This window comes from Protopterus annectens, chromosome 3.part0 (assembly GCF_019279795.1).
Source record: "Protopterus annectens isolate FY-2018-M chromosome 3.part0, PAN1.0, whole genome shotgun sequence".
Classification (NCBI taxonomy): Eukaryota; Metazoa; Chordata; order Ceratodontiformes; family Protopteridae; genus Protopterus; species Protopterus annectens.
This window is the reverse complement of record NC_056731.1, coordinates 715,129,201-715,146,468: the sequence shown is the minus strand read 5'-3', so window position 1 is coordinate 715,146,468 and position 17,268 is coordinate 715,129,201.

The following is a 17,268-nucleotide window of genomic DNA, read 5'->3' as shown; positions in this document are numbered from 1 at the left end:
AAACCCTGCCCTGTGAAATCGCTTCCAGTATATCCCGCCTAATCTATCTACAAGAAGCAGGTCCTGGAGGTGTCTGCTATGGCCAGAAACACTGCTTCAATGGGGCTCCAATAATATCCCTTGTTCTAAATAGCCTAAAACAAGACCTATCAGGCCCTCTTGAGGGTCACAACAGTCATCCCTCTTCATAAAGGTGAATCATCAACTGACCCCAGGAACTGCAGACCCATCAATCTGACAAGTCTAATATGCAAAGCTATGGAACGACTTATCATGGAAATGATCAACAAGAACATTAGCAAACTACACACACTGGACCCATCCCAGTTTGGCTTTCTTCAGGAAGGTCTTGCCTACCTAACCTGGTAGACTTCTTTGACAGGGTCACCACAGCTATAGATGAGGGGAAAATTGTGCATACCACCTAACTTGACCTGGCCAAGGCTTTTGATAGAATAGCCCACTCAGATACTGTTGACAAACTCTCAGAACTATAGGCATAAATCCCTACATAACTTGCTTGATTGCCAGCTGGCTCACTGATAGGACTCGAAGTCAGGATCGGTGAGATCACCTCCACTAAGAGACCGGTCAATAATGGAGTACCCCAGGGCTCTGTGTTGGGCCTACTCTTGCTTGGCATCTACCTCTCAGAAGACGAGGCTAATGACCTCTGGCTCACCATGTTCACAGATGACAAATTGGGAACTATCATAGATACCCCCTCCCCACTACACCAACATTCTACAAGAGCGTCAAACACAAACAAATGACTGGACAAAAGCAAAGCATTAAAACCGAATGCAAAGAAATGCATTATAATGCCCTTTGGGAAAGAACCCACCCACGGTAATTACTTCATTGATAAAATACCCCTAAGCGTTGACCCAATAGTTAAGGATCTGGGAATATATGTAGACAGTAATTTGGCTAACCAACATGCTGCCAAGATAATAAGAAAATCATTCTATGTCACACAACTCATAGAAAAGGGTATAGCAACCAGGCCCAAGAAAGTAAATGTACCACTTGACTCAGCTCTTATCAAACCCATTGAGTACAATGTATGTACCTAGCTAGGCACTTGCAACAGGTGGAGCACCCTCAAATGTTCCTCACCAGGAGACCTTAAGGTCCTCTCACTTAATCAGTCGTCTACAGGTTACTGATAGGCAATCTATGCCTAGCATATAAGGCATTCTCGGATCCAGCATTGATGGATCTCCTGCACATCTTCAAGACAAACACCACCAGAAACACTAGATCCAAGGACCTATACTTTGTCTGCAACATAAATAAAACCTGCTGGAGGGGCCGATGTGTCTCAAAGGCATACCTCTCAATAGTACAGATTTTTGCCTCATTTTCGGTTTTTCATAAAGTTGTTTTTTTAAGCAAATAATTGAAGATTGAAATCAGAAAATAATGACAGACACTTGAGTTTCACAAAATTCATGCTAATCGCAAAACCTGTTATTCTATCTACTTTCTAAGTTTGCAAGATCAGTATTTAAAAATTGTCCCCATTTTTGGGCATTCGTCTCCCCATTATTTTAAGTCTTTGTCCAGATTACTTGCTCTAGAGGTTGAGGGGTGTGGTCAAAGAATCCACATGCTAGGGAATAAGCTTCCCATCTACATGAAGGATAATTCATCAATACCCCTTTTAAAAAGAAACCTTGCTCATTGGATGGGAAATTGCACATTCATCCCCAGCCTGGCCCTCATGTCTCTGATGGACTGAGGTCGACAGTAAAAACTCTGGGACAAACTGAGTTGGGTTGCACTGCTAGGCTTGTAAAGACCCTGGTGGTCATTAATCTAGTATGAACCTATGTCGAATTGATAAAATGATCAGGCAGGAGGACTGACATCCACTTTTGGTTGCCAAATTTGTAAGTACTGTAGTGCAAAGGTGTTGTCTATCAAGAATGGCAGAAGATATGGAAAACGGTATGAAAATGTCGCTTTGGAGGAAGAAATGGTTGGTATAATGGAGTGAGAAATGGAAGTTTAATGAAAGAGACATTGTAAAAACACTAAAAAGTTAATTTGCCTTAATGTAGTTATATCCAATAAAAATAAAAAAAAAAAAAACAGAAGAGCCCCAGAACTGAGCCTTGAGTAACTTTAGTGGCTATCTCATTAGGCTTATATAGGTAATCTACTCATTTTTTCTGTTCGAGTTCCCACCTTCAGCCAAACAGTTAGCCACTGAGCTACATAAAAGTTGATACTGAGATGAAGGGGCTTGTGTATAATGCCTTTATGAGGGATAGTGTCAAATGTTTGTAAAGCCTACATATGTGGCACGTGTGGTTAGTTCCGCAGTCTAGTGCCAGTGTCACTTATTCAAAAATGAGACCAGGGTATAGAGAAATGATCTCCTAACAAACCTATACTGAATAAAGTCCCATTTGAGGTCAGCAGTATTTTTTTAGGTGACTGCCCTGTTTTTGCTTGGATCTAATGTATCATCACTCCTATTGTTGGGGACCTCTATAATCTGAAGCCAGACTTCAGCAGCATGTCAAGTTGTACAAAGTGTGGAAACTCTGATCCAGTCAATGCTGAGGAGTGATAAGTCAGTGAGTTCCCATAGGACAGGGCAACGGATGGCACAGGATGAAATTGATGATAATGTGTCACAGGAAGATGCTATAGAACCTTCTACAGAATGCCCTCAGAAATTGGAAAACAAGGGATGTGCCCTCAGTTTGGAAGAAAATGAGCTAAGAAAAGAATTGCTTGATTTAACAGACATGGACAGATGTATCAAGATCAATGAAAGAAATAGACTGCAGGAGGTTAATAAAACCCAAAAAATCAGAAGTATGATAAAACAATGAACACAGTATTATGACTGTTCACAGAGAACCATGCAATATAACAGGATATATTACTGTGCAGCTAAATTAACAACTGATAAAGTTCTACCACAAGAACACAGGATAGTGAGGGAACGGAAGGGGAAAAATTGAATACCATCATGGAAATATCGAATAGAGAAAATTATAAAGCAATTAAGACAAGAAGTGTCACTGTTTGAAGATTACAGAAGAGGGAACAGATCAACAAATATACTAAGAAAAATAGATGTGATAAAAGCTTTGCACAATATTAGAACAGACCAGGATCTATCATGCACTATCGCAAATAACAAACTAAAAATTTTAGCACAGGTGGAAAAACTTAGATAATACAAAGATAAATATTTAAGAAAAAGGGCAAACTAAGCAATATATTGATGACTCAAAAAGGTTTTGTTGAGAATTGGGAAATAAGGTAAAAGGAAATGAAAGACTGCCAAAAAGAAGAAATAGATACACTTTGGAGAAGTATCTATGAAGATCCTGTGGAACGTAACAAAGATGCTAAATGGACAGAAGTAAAAGAAAGAATAAGAAGTTTAAAGGTACAGGATATGAACTGGGATGAAGTAACAGCTAGAGAGATTGAAACAAAGTTAAGAAAAGCCTCTAATTGGAAAACCCCAGCCTAGATGCAGTACCTAACTTCTGGTTACAAGTATTAACATCTTTGCACGAAGATTTAGCCATGAGTAAGAGCTATTTATATGCGCACCCAGAACAGACACCAACCTGGCTAACTGGCAAAACAATGCTCCTACTTAAGAGTGAACTTGCAAGCTACCCTAAAAATTATAGACCAATAACTTGCCTTCCGACGACATATAAACTATACATGGGACTTGATACAGACAGAGTTTACAGTCATTTAAAAGAAAACTCAATTATGGCAGTAGAACAAAAGGGCAATAAAAGAAAGTCGTATGGAACAAAGGATCATTTGTTGTTAAATAAATTCATAGTGGAAAACTGTAAAAAGGGGAAGAATCTAAGTATGGCATGGATTGACTACAAAAAAAGCATCTGATAGTATCCCTCATTCATGGATAAGAGAGTGCTTAAAAATATATACGATACACCCCACTGATCGACTACATTACAGTGACCATGAAACAGTGGCAGACCACTTTGCAATTAAGCGATGACAAAGGACAAATTGTTATCCAAGAGATAAACATTCAAAGGGGGATATTGCAGGGTGACTGTCATCGTTATTATTCTGCCTTGCCTTTTATCCATTAAGCTGTTTGCTCAACAGCTTAGGCCATGGCTATAATCTGGCTCCTAGAAAACAACAAAGTATAAAGACTTCTCGCCTTCTTTTTATCGATGATTTAAAACTGTATAGACCATCAGATGAGTAACTGAAAGCACAATTGCAAGTTGTCAAAACTTTTTCAGATGATAATAAAATTTAATTTGGTCTTGATAAATATGCAAAAGCAACCTTTAAAGCAGAAAAACTGCAACGCCAGGAAAACATCAGTTTGGGACAAGATGTGATATAACAGAACTTGGGCAAGGAGTGTATAAATATTTGGGAATTGAAGGATCAACAATAAAACACAAACAAATGTGAATAAAACTTAGTAAGGAATAGTTCAGAAGACTTAATTTAATCCTGGAAACAGCACTGACGTCTAGGAACAAAATTCAAGCTATAAACCAATTTGCTCTTCCTGTCCTAACTTACAGTTTTGGAGTGATTGATTGACTGGCCCCAAAACGTGTTGGGCAGATTAGATAAGAAAACAAGAAGGATGCTTCATGCTCACCAAATGATTTATAAAAATCAGTGCATATTAATATTATATATCCCCCATTCTGAAGGAGGGATGGGCATCCTTGAAATTGATTATATGTATGGATCTGCAATCGTGGGACTCCACACATATCTGCTGACCTCACAAGACCCAGATGTAGTGAAAGTTTTGAAACATGATGAGAATAAATTTAAGATGACTTCTCTGCTTAATCTAGCAGAAGCTTATCGGCGTCAAGCAAGAATGGAAATCAAACCACAAGCAGATAAAAATCAGGCAACTGAATGTGCCAAAAAACAAAAGAAACAATATAAGGTGAAGAATTAGATAAGAAGGTAAAAAATGCAGAAAAAGCATAAATAGAGTTGCAAGTATAGAAAATTTCTGCAAGAACCTCATGTTGATCAGAAATGAACACAGGAATGGTTAAGGATAGGCAAATTCAAACCAAGAGATGAAAGGTTAATATTGGTGGCCCAAGATAGTGGGCTGTGTACATGTTGGTTTATAAAGTCCATGGAACATATGTGAGAAACAGACAAATGTAGGTTTTGTAAAACCGAATTAGAAACAGCTGCACACCTCATTGCTGGTTGCGATATATTAATGGCAGAAGGACAGTATACTCAAAGGCATAACAATGTAGCGAGACTGTTGCACTTGGGATTATGCAAACATTATGGTACTGAAGTGACCGAAAAACACTGGAAACATGAGCCACAAAGCATTATAGAGAATGAAGATGTCGACATCACATGGGATCATCCATTACCAACAGTACAAAAGATAGATGCTAGAAAACCAGATATAGTGGTCCAAGAAAAGAAGATAAGAGTAGCATTGATCATTGAAATTGCCACACCGAGTGACTACAGTGTCTTCTGTACAGAGAGACACAGTCATACATCAGGATCTGCAGGCAGAAATGACAGCAATGTGGAAGTAAGATACCCAGACAGTTCCAATAGTAGTAGGAGCAACAGGTCTTATAGAAAAGAATTTACAATCGTATTTAGATATGTTACTAATATATGTAACTCCATACGAACTGCAGAAGGAGTCATTACTGGGCAAAATGCGGGTGCTGCAAAGAGCACTACTGGCTGTTATCAAAGACTGAAACAATACTAATTTAATTAATTTTAATCGTACTTTGACTTAGGAATGGGGTCCATTCCCGTCATGGTAGAAGAAACCCAAACAACTTGGAGAAATTAAAATAGAGAAAGGTAGGAAACTGCCAAACATATTGCCATGTTTTATGCAAATTCCTGTTTGTTTTTTTTTTTGTTGTTGTTAATAATATGGTTACAGTTTATTTACTGAGTTAGGGGGATAATTCCTAGTGGACAACAGTGTAATACTTTACTCAGATTTTTTTAAACCTGGAGTAAAAAGAATATTCACTTTTTAAATGAAGACTATGCATTACAATATTGTTTAATGTAAGTCTGCTACATACACTGCTTTGACAAATTCTGCTTTTTGAACACGTACACCAATGCATGGATCTTGCCATACCCAACAGAACCAAGATGCTCTCCCCCACACAGGAAAGCCAATCTGGTGGTCCCCTGCCATAAACAAACTGTACAACAGAAGGAAGAAACTGATGCAGAATATGATGAAGTCCCAAGACTGGAAAAACACCCTTATCAGCCTCAACAAAAAGTTGAGATCCTTCACCAAATCCTCTAAAGCTAGCTATGAAAACAGAATTGCAGCAGATAGTAAAGACAACCACAAGGCCTTCTATAGTTATGTAAAGAATCTCTACAGCAATACCCGGAGTTGCTCTGAGCTACTGCACATTGGTACCTCCTACACAGAACCAACAGATACTGTCAATATACTGGTCAACAGATTCAGTGCCAACTTTATCCCTCTCACCGCCCCCCCCCCCCAAAGACCCAATCACAATATCAGTAGATTGCCAGGCACCCAGTATTACTGCTGCACAGGTTACAACAGCACTGTCCAAGGCCAAGAATACAGCTTCTATAGGACCTGACAATATACCTGGCTGTGTTCCACATGAACTACAGAGTGAGCTGGCACCACACCTGTGTGCACTGTTCAATCACAGCTTCACCTCAGGCTTTGTCCCTACCAAATGGCATACTGCTACAGTCATCCCTCTCCACAAAGGAGGAGTGACTACAGACTCTGGCATCTATCGCCCCATTAGCCTGATGAGTTTGATATGCAAAGTTATAGAACACATCATCATGGACCTAATAAATAAGGCTATTGGGAATCTCCAAACTCTGGATCCCACACAGTTTGGTTTTGTGAAGTGTAGATCATGCCTGCTCAACCTGGTTGACTTCTTTGAGTCAGTCAGCAGAGCTGTGGATGAAGGCAAGGTGGTTCATACAGCCTACCTTGATCTGGCCAAGGCCTTTGATACCATTCCCCACTCAGGAATCATAGAAAAACTCACTAAGCTAGGCATCAACCCCTATATCACTAGGTGGGTTGCAAACTGCCTCAAAGATAGAACCCACAGTGTGAAAGTAGCTGACTCCAAGTCAGACTGCTGACCAGTCATGAGTGGAATCCCACAGGGTACAGTCTTGGGTACTTTCCTTCAATGAAGTCCAGGCCAACATGAAGGGACTCTGGCTGACAAAGTTTGCAGATGATTGCAAGTTGGGACCTATTATTAACTCCCTAAGTGATGTTGATATCCTGCAGAAAGACCTCACTGAGACCAATGACTGGTGTCAGAACCATGGCCTTAAGCTCAATGCCAAAAAATGTCTTGTCATCCCCTTTTGGAAACTCAGTTCCCATGAATTACCACATTGATGGTAGTCACAGAACACAGAAGGCGTTATAAGAGATCTGGGAACACAGGTTGACAGCAACCTCTCTTTTGACCACCACATTGCCACTGTGGTCAGAAAGTCCTTCTGTGTGGCACATCTCATTACTAAGGGTTTTGTATCCAGGAAGAAAGAGGGCATTGTCTCCCTCTATTCTTTCTTCATTAGGCCAGTCATCCAGAACAGTGCCCCAATTGGCATGTACCTCACTAGACACCTGCAACAACTGGAGAGGCTGCAAAAGTACTTCACAAAGATGATCCTAGGCCTTAAACAGTTGTAATATATTGACAGACTCAAACAACTCCAACTATTCTCTGTCTCATATCGCCTAATTAGAGGCGATCTTTGCTTGATTTACAAAGCCATGTCTGAACCAGCTCCATTAGAAATGCTACATCTAAAGAAATCCCAATCCCTCCACACCACACGCTCCAGAGACCTCAACCTCATTACCACAATCAACAGAACATCCTGGAGGGACAGGTTCATAACCCAGAGACCACCCATGCTATGCAATAGACTTCTCATACATGTCAGACTGAGCACCTCACTGGCCCTCTTCAAGAGAAATCTTGATAAGTGGATGGGAAATAGAAAATTCACCCCAGGGATCACTCCAGTGGCTCTATTCGACAGAGGCACTGGGAACTAATGTTGGGTGGCACGATGTCATGGTAATCCTACGGGTAAGGCTTGTAAAGGCTCCAGGGCCATTAGCCTAATACATACCTATGATGTGCTTGTTGTTGCCTACTGGTTTAAATGCCAGTCTAGTAACACAGTCTGATCTCACTGATCTGATCAATTCATGGGTACTCACTAGAAAATAGACTTATGAGGATCTTAAGAAGTCTAGCTTTCTACCCCAGTCGTAGGTTTAGCACTTATATTTTGCTTATGAAAAACCCAGAGACAGGTAGAAAGATGTTTTGACATTTACTTGTTGCCCCAATCTATGAGCAACATGGCTGCTAAACTGAAGGGGGGGTGAATTTGCAGTATCCAATTCATTTGTCCAGATTATGTTTGAATAGAATACAAGAAATAATTCACTTTATGTGGAGAGAAAAGGGTTCCATAGAAGATGTATTCTCTTGAGATGCATACCTAGCCTTCCAACATGCTGTATTTCAGTTGAAAAAAAGAGATGAGATCTCATAAGTGAGTGTTCACATTACCACTGGACTTGTGAGTGTGTAATAGGTCTGATAGGATATGGTCTACTAAGGCACTATAAGCGAGAGAGAGGTCACCTCTTAGTAAACAATAAGATATCAAGAAGAGGAACAAAATTTTGAGACAATCTGCATAGATTTTGTTATTTAGGCCCTTGATTCTTTTTCAACGCGAAAGTGTTGTAGCCGCTCCAGTTGTGACAAGTATTTGGACAGCTGCATACCAAATGGGTTATTATATTTCAAGGATCGGCCTGATGAGAACTGATGACAGTAAACTGAGTACATCCATGTACCAGTATGCCATACCTTTATACACACTGCAATGTAAAAAGAAGTATTTACAATAATGAATACCTGATGATCAAATTACACTTCATTGTCAACATAGTTTCTCCAATCCCAGACTACAGTACTAACTTTAACGGGTGTGTTGTCAATGTGGTAGTTACAACAGAAGTCATGCTTGCTAAAGGATGCAATTACATATTATCGGCATTTAGTTTTAATCCATGGCCTTCACACTAGCTATTTGTTTAGGAAAGGCCCTCTTGGAGGAGTTTGGAGCCCTCTGGTGAGTTACGACAGCACCAAGTTACAGTCCTCTACAAACTACATTTGTTTTGCCCTCCAGGAAGTAAATGCCAAAGAGAAGTGACCCAAGGACTGAACCAGGAGGTACATCACTAGTGACAGGTCTTTTTGGAGGAGGTACAATCCACCTACAGGTTGCTACTGAGCACATAATGGATGGACTTAAAACTCTGACCCTATGCATGAATGACAGTCCCTCTTCTGGTCTGCTTGACCATCACACCCAAGGAACAAAGAAACAAATGCAGGGGTCTTAAGATGGGACAACAAACGGGTCAAATAAGGCAAACTGGAAAAAGACAGAGGAAAAAAAGAATCCACTCTTCCAAAAAATATTAATTAATATTAAGCATGCTGTTACCTCTTGTTGGACAATGAAGACATTGTTTTAAGTCATTCTAAATAAGGTGATCCGATAATATGTAGAGGTGTTCATTAATATGCCAATTTTCTCAGTCAGTTTTGTTTAACTGAAGCTTTTTGTGCCAATACTACTACTTTTTTTCCTTGTAAAGTACTTTTTTGCTCCAATCCTCCTCCTGGCCATCAAACTCTCCATTCCATCTGCCATACTAACCCATTTGTTTTCCCTTGGCGAGAGCTTTTTGGTTCGTTCATTCCTTGGGGATGAGGACTGAATGAACTGGCAATGGGGACATCCTCCATGAAGAGGGCTGAGGATTATACCTTAAGGCCATATCTCTAACTACAAAGGCCCAGCAACCTGCTCAGTGCCAAGTCTGCAATGGGTATCAGTGAAGATGCTTTACCTCCTTCCACAAATTAAACCTCTCCCATGTGATATCTGGTTTCTTCAACTCAAGACCATATGCCCTCCCAACCCCAAGAGAACTACATCAAACCAAGGCTCCTCTACCACACTGAATCCAGCTTCTCAACCTCACCCCCCCAAGCAACAGCCAAACCCCTCCACTTCTCAGCTCTAAATACTCATCCCTGTGTAAAAAAATTCCAAACCTTCCTGCCTGGCTTCTACATAACCAGCCCAATATTCTTTCCATCTCAGAAACCTTGCTTAAGCCCACCATAAAAGATTCTGAACTAACTCCTCCCAACTGCTGCATGTTAAGGAATGACAAAACACAAAAAAGGGGGGTAGCACTCCTTTACTCAGCATCCCTCTTAGTCACCCCCTCTGCCAAACCATTTCCCAAATTTGGCAAGGCAGAAATGACACCAGCTCTACTCCACCTAAACAAGCATAAATGCATATTTGTTCTCTCCCTCTATATTCCCGCTGGAGACAATATCTCGTCCCTTGAAGATATTCTCTCCTGGGTCTCCACCAACATTACTCACAAAACCATAATCCTGGGGGATGTGAACATAAACTGGGCCACAATCCAATCTCCCATTAACGTGCTCAATATTAACTTATATAACTTTACGCAACTTATCAGTTCCACTACCAGAACTTCCAAGAACTCTATTACTAGAAGTACAATTGACTGGAATCTAGTATCCCATCCTCACTATATCTCTGATAGTGGTATTCTCGCCGTCTCCCCTCTTCCGTACAACTAACCCACACCTATATTTCCACTCGCTGCCTAAAAAACTTAAATTCTGAAACCTTCTCAAATGCACTAAAAAGCACAAACTGGAACCCATTAAAGACTCTTCCCCTAGATAATGCTCTCTCCTACTTTAACTCTACTTTCACAAACCTGCTCAACTCATTTGCCCCCCTAAAAACAAAACATACAAAAAGTAACTCTGTACCCTGGTTAACCAAAAACACCTTAGCTACTATGCAACTCCATGACAACGCCTGGACACGTTACCATAAAAATAAAACCACTATCACCCTTAATGAATATAAAACACTATGAAATACAGTCAAAAAAATTACCTCAGACCGCAAAGCCTATTTCTCTACTCTCCAAACCAACCACAACACCAATCCCAAACTATTTTGGAAAGAAATCTCATCTCTCCTCAACCCAGGAAAAAAAGAAAACCCTTGCCCTAACCCAGATGCCTCTGACATGAACTTAGCCACCCAATTTAACACTTCCTTCATAGAGTCCATAAGCAAGCTAACATCATCTTTCACCAACACCTCTGCGACTCCTCTTCAGCCTGCACCCATCCCTTCCTCCCCTAGCATCCCTTGCCCCCAACCTCCACCCTTCTCTATCAATCTCATCGCTATATCCAACATAAAAAAACTTCTCCTAAATTAAAACCTGGTTCCAATGCCACTGATGAAATTTCCTCCTACTTCCTAAAAGTAGCCGCAGACGCCATTGCTCTCCCTATCAGCATACTAATTAAAATCTGTCTATCTCAGAAAGCCAGGTCCCCCAGCTCTGGAAGAAAGCCTTTATTATTCCTCTACATAAAGGAGGCAATAATAATGACATTCCAAACTTCCGCTCTATTGCTATCTTATTCCCCTATTTCTAAACTTCTTGAAAAATGTATCCACCAACAACTCTTATCCTATCTCATCAACAACCAGCTTCTTACCCCCACACAGCATGGATTTAGACCCGGTCATAGCACCTCCACTGCCCTCCTCTCCTTCCTTGAAACAATTAACAAAGCCCGCGATTCAGGCCATTCCGTGTCTAACCTTCTCCTTGATCTCTCCAAGGCATCTGACACTATTTCCCACAACCTGCTTCTTAATAAACTCTCCAAACTAAACCTATCCTCTTCCCGCACCAAGTGGTTCTCCAGCTGCCTCACAACCAGACAACAAGCAGTCAAATGGAATAAAGCCACTTCACCCTTCCTTAATACACCCACAGGTGTCCCCAAGGTTACATTTCAGGCCCCCTACTATTCAATATATTCATCAACGACTTCTACCACGCCATTCCAAACTCCAGTGCAGACGATTCTACCATTATCTGCTCCTCCCCTTCTATCCCCACTCTAAATAAGCTTACCCAAAGCACATTCTCCTCTACTGAGCAGTGGATGCTAGACATCCATCTGGCTCTTAATGCAACCAAAACTAAACTTATGTTATTCACCACCTGCAAAACCTCCTCCCTAGATAAACACTCATTCATAATCACCAGCAAAAACAATACTCCCCTAGAAATAGTCTCTGACACTAAACTACTAGGAGTACTCATAGATGATCAACTAAACTTCGACAAACATATACAAGTAAATATAAAAAAAAACTTGGTATGCTATACTGCCATAATCATTATATCTCTCCTTCCACCAGGCTCATATTAGCCAATACTTATCTCATTCCCATCCCTCGTATACGGTGCATCTATCCTCACCAACCTGCAATCCTTCCTCTAAATCAAAACTCTCCTCTTGCTATAACAAGATATCAAAATTTGCGGCAGGTCACAGAGCCATTTTTCACCAAATAACTGGCTTGAGCTACTTCCTCACTTATACCCAACTCATCCAAGCACACAAACTCATTTACAACCCCTCTCTTTGTCTCTCCCTAGCCACTACCTTTGAAATGCATGAACCAGAACTTCTAAGATCTAATTCCCGATTCCAAGATGGCGGCCGACTGGTAAGCACCTACTGCACAGAGCTCCTTACCTCAGTTATTACTTTCAAAGATTCTCCTGATAAAAATACAGAAATTTGTCTTCCTGAAGAGAGAGGAATATAAATAATCTCAGAATATTGCTTTGCCTGGAATTGGTGGTTTGTTTGTAGTAAAATTCAGTTTCCTTTTCCTTTCTTTTGGACTAAAGTGGAGAATATCTTCTGATTTTTCACAAAAACCAGTGCCTAAATTCTACGTGAAGAGAGTCCTACTTGAAAATGGCAAAAGAATTAGATTCCATGGAAACACAAACCACAAAAGCAAAACCGTCATCTGCTTTTTCTCCAGAAAAAGAGACAGCTTCAAAGAGACTGAGAACAAATAAACAGTCTGTAGACAATACAAAATCTGGCTCCAAAACTAAAGAAGAAACTAATTTCCATATGGATGAACTGAGACAAGTGCTGCAGCCTATTCAGACAGCCATACAAGATTTTTCTGAACAACTTGTTAAATTTGGTACCAATATTAATCAAATTGTGGAAAGAGTGGATATCGTGGAACAAAAAACCCAGTCAAATGAATTTCTCATTAAAAATGTATCGGAAGATCTAAATGCCAAGTCAGATCTAATTAAAGAACTTCAGGCCAAATTAATTGATCTTGAAGCAAGAAGCCGAAGAAATAACATTTTAATTAGAGGTATTCCAGAGTCTATTGAAAACCAAGATTTAATTAAAGTTGCAAAACAAATACTGGAACAGGTATTACAGTCGGAAGGTGATACATCTATCCTTATTATAGAGAGAGCACATCGTGCCTTACATAAAAGACAAGATGTTACAGTGCCTCCTCAAGTATATGTAAGGCTATTAAACTACCAACATACTTACAAAATTCTTCAAATAGCAAAAAAAGATCAAATATTTTATCTGGAATAAAAATAAACTAACTTTTGCTCAGGACTTACCCTTATCTATAAAGTTACAAAGACAGAAACTTGCTCCCTTTTGTGCAGAATTAATTAAGAAAGGCATCAAATTTCAGATGAGGTACCCAAATACTCTCATCTTTCTTCATAATGGGGCAAGATACTCATTAAACTCTACAAGTGAAGCCAAAATAGCTTTTATCAAAGCTTTTAACCACACTCCGGAGATATAAAATATAAGGTATAATTTACGGATTGCAGTTTCCAGACAGTTCCAATAGTAGTAGGATCAACAGGTCTTATAAAAAAGAATTTACAATCGTATTTAGATATGTTACTAATATATGTAACTCCATACGAACTGCAGAAGGAGTCATTACTGTGCAAAATGCGGGTGCTGCAAAGAGCACTACTGGCTGTTATCAAAGACTGAAACAATACTAATTTAATTAATTTTAATCGTACTTTGACTTAGGAATGGGGTCCATTCCCATCATGGTAGAAGAAACCCAAAAGACTTGGAGAAATTAAAATAGAGAAAGGTAGGAAATTGCCAAACATATTGCCATGTTTTATGCAAATTCCTGTTTGTTTTTTTTTGTTGTTGTTAATAATATGGTTACAGTTTATTTACTGAGTTAGGGGGATAATTCCTAGTGGACAACAGTGTAATACTTTACTCAGATTTTTTTAAACCTGGAGTAAAAAGAATATTCACTTTTTAAATGAAGACTATGCATTACAATATTGTTTAATGTAAGTCTGCTACATATATTGCTTTGACAAATTCAGCTTTTTGAACACGTACACCAATGCATGGATCTTGCCATACCCAACAGGACCAAGATGCTCTCCCCCACAAAGGGAAGCCAATCTGGTGGTCCCCTGCCATAAACAAACTGTACAACAGAAGGAAGAAACTGATGCAGAATATGATAAAGTCCCAAGACTGGAAAAACTCCCTTATCAGCCTCAACAAAAAGTTGAGATCCCTCACCAAATCCTCTAAAGCTAGCTATGAAAACAGAATTGCAGCAGATAGTAAAGACAACCACAAGGCCTTCTATAGTTATGTAAAGAATCTCCACGGCAATACCCAGAGTTGCTCTGAGCTACTGCACATTGGTACCTCCTACACCGAACCAACAGATACTGTCAATATACTGGTCAACAGATTCAGTGCCAACTTTATCCCTCTCACCGCCCCCCCCAAAGACCCAATCACAATATCAGTAGATTGCCAGGCACCCAAGTATTACTGCTGCACAGGTTACAACAGCACTGTCCAAGGCCAAGAATACAGCTTCTATAGGACCTGACAATATACCTGGTTGTGTTCTACATGAATTACAGAGTGAACTGGTACCACACCTGTGTGCACTGTTCAATCACAGTTTCACCTCAGGCTTTGTCCCTACCAAATGGCATACTGCTACAGTCATCCCTCTCCACAAAGGAGGAGTGACTACAGACTCTGGCATCTATCGCCCCATTAGCCTGACGAGTTTGATATGCAAAGTTATAGAACACATCATCATGGACCTAATAAATAAGGCTATTGGGAATCTCCAAACTCTGGATCCCACACAGTTTGGTTTTGTGAAGTGTAGATCATGCCTGCTCAACCTGGTCGACTTCTTTGAGTCAGTCAGCAGAGCTGTGGATGAAGGCAAGGTGGTTCATACAGCCTACCTTGATCTGGCCAAGGCCTTTGATACCATTCCCCACTCAGGAATCATAGAAAAACTCACTAAGCTAGGCATCAACCCCCTATATCACTAGGTGGGTTGCAAACTGCCTCAAAGATAGAACCCACAGTGTGAAAGTAGCTGACTCCAAGTCAGACTGCTGACCAGTCACGAGTGGAATCCCACAGGGTACAGTCTTGGGTACTTTCCTTCAATGAAGTCCAGGCCAACATGAAGGGACTCTGGCTGACAAAGTTTGCAGATGATTGCAAGTTGGGACCTATTATTAACTCCCTAAGTGATGTTGATATCCTGCAGAAAGACCTCACTGAGACCAACGACTGGTGTCAGAACCATGGCCTTAAGCTCAATGCCAAAAAATGTGTTGTCATCCCCTTTTGGAAACTCAGTTCCCATGAATTACCACATTGATGGTAGTCACAGAACACAGAAGGCGTTATAAGAGATCTGGGAACACAGGTTGACAGTAACCTCTCTTTTGACCACCACATTGCCACTGTGGTCAGAAAGTCCTTCTGTGTGGCACATCTCATTACTAAGGGTTTTGTATCCAGGAAGAAAGAGGGCATTGTCTTCCTCTATTCTTTCTTCATTAGGCCAGTCATCCAGAACAGTGCCCCAACTGGCATGTACCTCACTAGACACCTGCAACAACTGGAGAGGCTGCAAAAGTACTTCACAAAGATGATCCTAGGCTTTAAACAGTTGTAATATATTGACAGACTCAAACAACTCCAACTACTCTCTGTTTCATATCGCCTAATTAGAAGCGATCTTTGCTTGATTTACAAAGCCATGTCTGAACCAGCTCCATTACAAATGCTACATCTAAAGAAATCCCAATCCCTCCACATCACACGCTCCAGAGACCTCAATCTCATTACCACAATCAACATAACATGCTGGAGGGACAGGTTCATAACCCAGAGACCACCCATGCTATGCAATAGACTTCTCATACATGTCAGACTGAGCACCTCACTGGCCCTCTTCAAGAGAAATCTTGATAAGTGGATGGGAAATAGAAAATTCACCCCAGGGATCACTCCAGTGGCTCTATTCGACAGAGGCACTGGGAACTAATGTTGGGTGGCACGATGCCATGGTAATCCTACGGGTAAGGCTTGTAAAGGCTCCAGGGCCATTAGCCTAGTACACACCTATGATATGCTTGTTGTTGCCTACTGGTTTAAATGCCAGTCTAGTAACACAGTCTGATCTCACTGATCTGATCAATTCATGGGTACTCACTAGAAAATAGACTTATGAGGATCTTAAGAAGTCTAGCTTTCTATCCCAATCGTAGGTTTAGCACTTATATTTTGCATATGAAAAACCCAGAGACAGGTAGAAAGATGTTTTGACATTTACTGGTTGCCCCAATCTATGAGCAACATGGCTAGTAAACTGAGGGGGGGGGGGGTGAATTTGCAGTATCCAATTAATTTGTCCAAATTATGTTTGAATAGAATACAAGAAATAATTCACTTTATGTGGAGAGAAAAGGGTTCCATAGAAGATGTATTCTCTTGAGATGCATACCTAGCCTTCCAACATGCTGTATTTCAGTTGAAAAAAAGAGATGAGATCTCATAAGTGAGTGTTCACATTACCACTGGACTTGTGAGTGTGTAATAGGTCTGATAGGATATTGTCTACTAAGGCAATATAAGCGAGAGAGAGGTCATCTCTTAGTAAACAATAAGATATCAAGAAGAGGAACAAAATTTTGAGACAGTCTGCATAGATTTTGTTATTTAGGCCCTTGATTCTTTTTTAACGAGAAAGTGTTGTAGCCGCACCAGTTGTGACAAGTATTTGGACAGCTGCATACCAAATGGGTTATTATATTTCAAGGATCGTGATTGAGAAAAATCTGCATAGCCATTTTATTTA